Source organism: Protopterus annectens, chromosome 11.part0, assembly GCF_019279795.1.
Source record: "Protopterus annectens isolate FY-2018-M chromosome 11.part0, PAN1.0, whole genome shotgun sequence".
NCBI classification, from domain to species: domain Eukaryota; kingdom Metazoa; phylum Chordata; order Ceratodontiformes; family Protopteridae; genus Protopterus; species Protopterus annectens.
In genome coordinates, this window is record NC_056745.1 from 57,408,957 (window position 1) to 57,416,025 (window position 7,069).

The 7,069-nt window shown below is 39.2% G+C and overlaps 1 protein-coding gene across 16 annotated transcripts in view; it reads left to right on the forward strand.

Annotated features, from left to right (window-relative positions):
* NRCAM (neuronal cell adhesion molecule) overlaps window positions 1-7,069 on the forward strand; it is a 1,614,235-nt gene that overhangs the window by 1,020,759 nt on the left and 586,407 nt on the right. For all 16 annotated transcript variants that reach the window (XM_044087425.1, XM_044087435.1, XM_044087431.1 and 13 more), the window contains one exon: window positions 4,741-4,837. The gene's annotated coding sequence lies outside the window, so the exon portion shown is untranslated. The remainder of the gene's footprint in view (window positions 1-4,740; window positions 4,838-7,069) is intronic.

Sequence of the window (7,069 nt, forward strand, 5' to 3'; positions counted from 1 at the left end):
CCCTCTTGTGGGAGTGGTAACAAGTTGTTCCATAGCATTTGAGTTTATAAATTCTAGGAACCTTTGGGCTAGGGTGTTGGAGCTAGAGTAATGCTCCCAGTCTATGTTTGGGTAGTTGAAGTCGCCCAATATAATGGTGTTTGGAGAGACCTTCATATTTTCCAGTGTTCTCAGGAAGGCCGAGTGGGGTTCCTGGGTTTGGGAGTGGTCTGTAGCAGGCTATAAACTGGAAGGCAGTTTTACCCACTGTTAGTTGCACATGGATAGTCTCTGATGCTTGCTTTGCCACCAACCTGGAGGTGTGGGTATCTTTGATGAATATCGATACTCCCCCTCATTTTGTGGTTCAGTCCAAGTTTTGGGGCCTAAAAGCATGGTATGAGGTATAACCTGGTAGTGCTGGGGTGCTCTCGAGCCCTGAACCAGGTTTCTGTTACTATATCGATGTTCTCCATGCTGAGGAGAGTTTCGAAAAGGCATCTTGAGGTTTAGACCTCTGGCATTGAGTAGCATTACTCTTAGTTTCTTATCCCTTGTGATACCTATGGAGGTGGGTTTGTCTTTTGAGCCTTGCCTAAAAAGGCACTATGGGGTAGCAAGAGCCTTTGCCAATATCCGGGTGACAGGTGCTGTCGAGCATATCATCCCAAGCTGACAGGCATTGGATCCCCTTTGAATGACACCAGTACTTAAGCCAATTGTTGAAATTGATCATCTTGTCTTCATATTGTGGCATCATTCTTGGTGAGGGTAAGATTATACTCAAGGTCAGGGTCATACCGGCCTGGGCTACATGCTCAGAGAGCTCCTTTATGTCTCTTTTCATGTAGTCCAGGGACGTCTCAGGTCATTCACACCAGCATGGACAATGATTGAGTCATATTTGTACTTGCCTTGGAGTGACCTGAGTGCTTGTGTTATGTGGCAGATCCTAGCGCCCAACAGGCTGCTCACCGTGACCCTCTCCTTGTTCAGCCTGGTGAGCAGGACGTCAGTGTGCCTGATAGAGTCACCTATTACAAGTGTATCAGGTGTGTTGTTTAGTCTTAAGGGCTGTGACTGTTTGGCACACTGGCTTTGTGAGATATGTGTTGCACGTGTTTTGTTTTGCTGCTTGGGTGTCTGCTTTGGAGGTCTCTGCTGCTGTGATTATGTGTTTGGTTTGCTGTCGTGGTAGGTCTATGTGAGACTGGAATTGTAGTGAGTGTGGTTTCCTTCTCCTCCTGACTGGTTATGCCAGTACTGAGTTGAGAGAGCTTAGCCTCCAGTTTGGCTATATGGTTGCATCTCTCACATGTGTTGGAATTTGTTGGGAGGAGGAGAGGGTTGTCTGTGTACATGAGGCAGTTGTAACATTGCCTCAAGATTCCCAGATTCACCAGCTGGACCAGAGAGGAGATTGACAACTGACCTTTGGACATGCTAGAATAATATTGGGAATTCCTTAATAATTGAAAACCAGGGCCAGTGGGGAGTAAGGGTGTAGTGCTTTTAATTTTTAGTGCTGACATATAATTGCTTTAGTGAGCAAGTGCCAGGTAACTTAAGTGCAATGTGTTACAGGTAACATAAATGCAAAAATGACAAACAGTAACTTTCTTTCAAGTGAAACAAGGAAATAAGTACAGTAAGATATACCCCAGGGATTACTTCAGTGTCACTGCTTGACAGAGGCACAGAAAAATGATAGGCATAGTTTTTATTCAAACTAAAGGGGTGGCGAAAGCCACATAACTATGGGCTAGGCTTATAAACGCCCTTGGGCAGATAGCCTAGTATGAACCTATGAACCTATGAACCTATGTAAGCAATGCAGATATCACTAGTGATCCACAGAAGCGCTGAGAAGCCGCGTATTAGGTGGAATTAGCGTTCCATGGAAATAACAAGCAAACAAACAACAAGCATATAAACAAAGCTAGATTCAGCAGGCCTGGATCTAGTCTATGCTACAACAAACAAGGTGTACCAATTTCAGTAAGATACAGTTCACATATTCAGGCACTATAAACCTTTAACCAGAAATTCCCAGCTCAGAAGGGCAGAGTCCAGCTTCTTCTCCCACAAGAGTGCAGACCACAAACCTTCTTAATGTAAAATAACTGGCCTGAAGCCCAAGTGCTTAAACCAGAACTAATACACTTTAAGAATAACATACACTGGGCTCTCAATCAGCAGTTCCCAACTTAGAAGGATGAAAGCTACTTGTCCTGCCACCACAGTGCATGCCACAGACCTTCCTAATGTAAAACAACTGGTCTGAAGCCCAAGTGCTTAATCCAAAAGACTTAGAATGATAGCTACCCTTTAATCAAGTTACTACCAAGCAGTAATAAATACAATTGAATACTTTAGAGAATGCCTGGATTAGTGCTCAAGTTACACAAACAAAGCTAGATCCAGCAGGCCCGAATCCAGTCTATGTCACAGCAAACAAGGCGCACCAACTTCAGTAAGAAGCAGTTCAGATATGCATGCACTATAAGCCTTCAACCAGAAATTCCCAGCTCAGAAGGGCAGAGTCCAGCCTCTCCTCCCACAAGAGTGCAGACCACGAACCCCTCTTAATATAAAATAACTGGCCTGAAAGCCCAAGTGCTTAAACCAGAATTAATACACTTTTAGAATAACAGACACTGAGCCCTCAATCAGCAGTTCCCAACCTAGAAGGATGTAAGCTACCTGTTCTGCCACTACAGCGCAGACCACAAACCCTCTCAGTGCAAAACAACTGGTCCGAAGCCCAAGTGTTTAAACCAAAAGGCTTAGAATGAGTTACACCAAGCAGTAATAAATATAATTGAGTACTTTTAAGATGATGCAAAAGTAAAAACGTAGGTAGAAACACAAGTACAGTAAAAGCAGATGAAATTTTTTTTTTTTTCTGAACAAGTGCTGAGATCAAAGAAACAGATTTGAGTGCTGAAACTAGAAACCTGGCTAGTTATAAGAAAAAAAAACTAAGCTAGAAGGCTTCCCTCCAACACAGAAGGGCTTGGGGGCTCAGAAGCCTACAAATAGTCTATACCACTTAACAGGAAAGGCAGGAAACAAGCTTAAATTTTTTTTTATGTTTCCCAGATGCTCTCTTTGTACACAGTAGGAGTGCCTGAAATCAGAATATGATCTCACTGCACTCAGTTGAGTGAGCAAATGAGATAGTCCCAGAAGGAGTATCCAAACACAAATTTACAAGAGGGGCGGGCAGTTGCAAGGCCACTAAGATTACTGAAGAGCAGAGTGAAAACTTCCAGTTCAGTTAATATTCCTTCCACACAGTTAAAATCAATTTAAAGTTCGAGAGTATGAAGTGCATCTCAGGGTTAGGGAGTGGAAGTGGGTAGTTTTAGAGATCAGAAAATGAGTTTTAGGGTTGGAGAATAAGAAGAGGTTCTTAAGGTTTGGGAGTAAGAAAGAGGTTTAAGTATAAGGGAGAGGGGAGGGTGTTTTAGTGTTAGTGAATGAGAAGACAGTTTTAGGGTTAGAATAAGGTTCTAGTAGGGCTATGGAGGTTAAGTAGTTATGGAACATCAGGCTAGTTGGAGTTCATGTACCTTCCTATTCCTGAATGAGGCAAGGATGAAGCATGTTGTTAGCATATGGTATGCAAGCACTTGTAATAAACCCACTTTAGAATGATTGGAATTTGGTACTAAAAATTAGGTGTCCCTGAAATCATAACAAGAAGAGTATGGTTGTAAATAAGGGGTGAAATTAACACAAATCTTGTAAGTCAAAAACAATTTTCTTTTTAATGTTCAGTTATTTTTTATTTTGGTTTAACAGCAGAGACACACTATCTTTAGAGCTGAGTAGCCAGGATGTCAGTGTAGATTTGGGAAGGTGATGTGCGTTCAAGACTTGAATTGTAATAGAGTTAAGCCCATAATGTCATGCAGATAGTAATCAGTATTTGTCCCAGGTTCATTAGAAGTGATATGGTGGTGCTGAAACAAGTGGCACAAATATATAGGGGGATTCATACTTTCCAGAATTCATTGACATATGTGATGCATTGTCCCACTGGATTTCAGATGTGTAATTACTGTATTGGTCTGTGAGCAATGAAACAGCTTCTTCAGAAAGCCTTTATACATTAATTAAAGATGAGTTTTTCTTTTTCCTTTTCTTCTGAACATGTATTGGCCCCCTCCCCCATGTGCAGGCTGCTGAAATGTTTCTTCTTGATCCCTGTGTGCAAATGGATGTGAAAAGATGAAAATATGAGACTGAAACTTGCATAACAAGCCTTAAAACAAAAATGTCAGGGTCATTCTAGAGTGCCAGTTAAATGCTTTGTACTTTTATTGATTGTATGAGTAATACTATCTCAATAAAATGGGCTTTGCAAAAGCATTGTTTAGCGCTTTTAGCTCCTTGCTTCTACAGTACTATGGTAGAAATGTGGATGAATTATTGTCAAACTGAAAAGAGATGTTCCCATAAATGGTACCGTTGTTCTATGTAGCTGTTAGTAAATATTTGCAAAGTAAGTTCCTACACATTTTTGATAAAACACAGATCCATTATAGCTAGTCCAGTGATAAAAGGAGTAGGAGAGAATTTGCTATAAATAAAAACTCATATAAAGTCTCATCTTTTTGAAACAACTCAAGATTGATTGAAAGTAAAGTGCTGATTTTAATAAACTCTAAACAAATTGTTTATTTTAAACTTTAACTGAACCTTTGAAATCATGTTTTTTATGTCTAACATATATTTGTCATTGTTTCCTTTCAGGACAAGCACATCGACAGACCAGTCCACTATGCAGTAGAGTGACCAAAGAAACAGAAATAACGGACTGTTCTGTCTTACCGATTACTTAATCAAAAAGGTAGGTATTTTTTAAGTTTAAAAAGCTAATAAAATGGTCTATGGCCAGCTTTGTAGAATTTCACTTTTCAATTTACAAATGTATAGATTTTGAATCAGCAGTTTGATGAGTAAATGATTACTGTCCAGGGTTAATAGGAAAACAAGAATGTGGTGACTCCATTTATTTGCCATATAAGATATTTCTATTTTCATCGAGACTCTTTGACCTCAGTCTTTCTATCTTTAAATTTAGGGTGCTTGCAAGGCAAAGCCCCCCACAATGCTCAGGGCCTTTTACATAATAAAAAAATTTACTGATTTTTGTACAGTCATTTTCAAAGAATTTCACTTTTTAGATATTAAATTCTCATAGCCTTGCACGCTTTTACTTTGAAGCAGGGCTGACATTTTTCAAAAAGTTAGACAGATGAAATGCTATCTATACAGTCCCTGGCTGCACTTACATTTTAGTTTTTCGGCATTTTGTGCTTTGACCATTGGGTTTCAGTTATTTCTTTCATTGGGATTTTGGAGTGCAAATTTGGCCAATAGTAGAAGCATTTTTGTGTTCGGACTGGACAAAATAGTAGTAAGTACATCTGCTAATCCTTGAATAAAGTACAATTGGAATGCTTTAAGGCATGTGAGAGTCAATTTTTGAAGAAACACTTAACAGAATATGGGATACATTCTTTTGTTTGCTTTCAAAACTATGGGTACAAATTACTATTCAGCAGAAATATTTAGATGTGTCATAATATCACAAACTGTGTACACGTGGCAGCTAGCAGAGGTGTGAGAATATATAATATTCTTTGTTTTAGTGAAACTAGTATTATTTTTTAAATTTTACATTTCTTACATTCTTATATCAGTTATATAATTGCACACAGGTGCAGTCCAGTTATGCAGTAGCTTACAAATTAGGCATCAGTGAAGACAAATGTGGAAACTCATGTACCGTTAGCAACGTATTTCACAATTTTAGTGTAAAACAGTGATTTCAACTATAATTCACATGTAAATCCTGATTTAGCTGTGTATTCACTAAATTCACATCATCAGTTATAGATTGCACATAATGTATAAAATGATAGATTTATTAATAAACTATAAACACAACATAATAATAAGAAAAAAAAAGAAATTAATTACCTGAGTTTGTACTTTTGATTTTACAGATCTGGTATACATCAAGTAAACATCACATACTTACCTTGCAGGTATTTCCAGCATACCTCTCAACTGTACAGATTTTCGCAGAATGTCCAGATTTTTCCCTCATAGTTTTGGTCTGTTTCCCATAAAATTGTGGTTTTCTGACAAATCATTGGTAAATCATTGAGGATTGAAGTCAGAAAATAATTACAGACATTTGAGTTTCAGACTTCATACCCTTCATAGAATTCATATTAATGCAAAACCTGGTATTCTATCAACTTTCTAAGTTTGTAAGAGCAATACTTAAAAACTTTCCCTATTTTTTGGCCTTTGTCCCCCCATTATGTATGGCTCTGTCCAGATTTTTTGCTCTAAGAAGTTGAGAGGTATGATTTCCAGTTGGTTCATAGGTTGGTACTAGGCTATCGGTCCTAGGGCCTATACAAGCCTAGCTATAACAATTCCCTGGATATTTCTTCCCACAGTATTTACTTCCCTGGACCCCTGTCTAGCAGGGCGACTGACATGATATAGGTAAATGTTGTGTTACCACCAAGCATTTCACTGCCAAGTCTTGAACCCAGGTCCCTGTGCACTACAGTCAGAGCAACCAATGCCAAATCAGCTATTTTGTAATGTAAAAAGAAAGCTATGTGTTAATTTTCAATCTTTTCTTATTTACATTGGCAACTCAGGAGATCAGCCCTTCGCCAAAGAATCATAACTAAGTACAGTGCAGCCTTTGGTATGTATCTGGCCGGGCATTTGCATCAGCAGAAGTGGCCACAGAGGTTCCTTATTAAAAGAATACAGGTTGTAAATAATATCTGCTCTGCAGACTGCCTCAAAGCCTTGTCCGTATAATCAGTCTCCTATTGACTATGGAGGGGTGATCTATGCCTAATCTACAAGACATTCTCTGATCCATCCCTGATGGATCTGTTACACATTCACAAAACAATCAACACTACAGTTACCCAATCTAAGTATCTAAACCTTGTCTGTGACATAAACAAAACATGTTGCAGGGACAGGTATGCGTCTCAGAGATTACCCCCTCTCTGGAACAGGCTGCCCACTCATGTGAAAC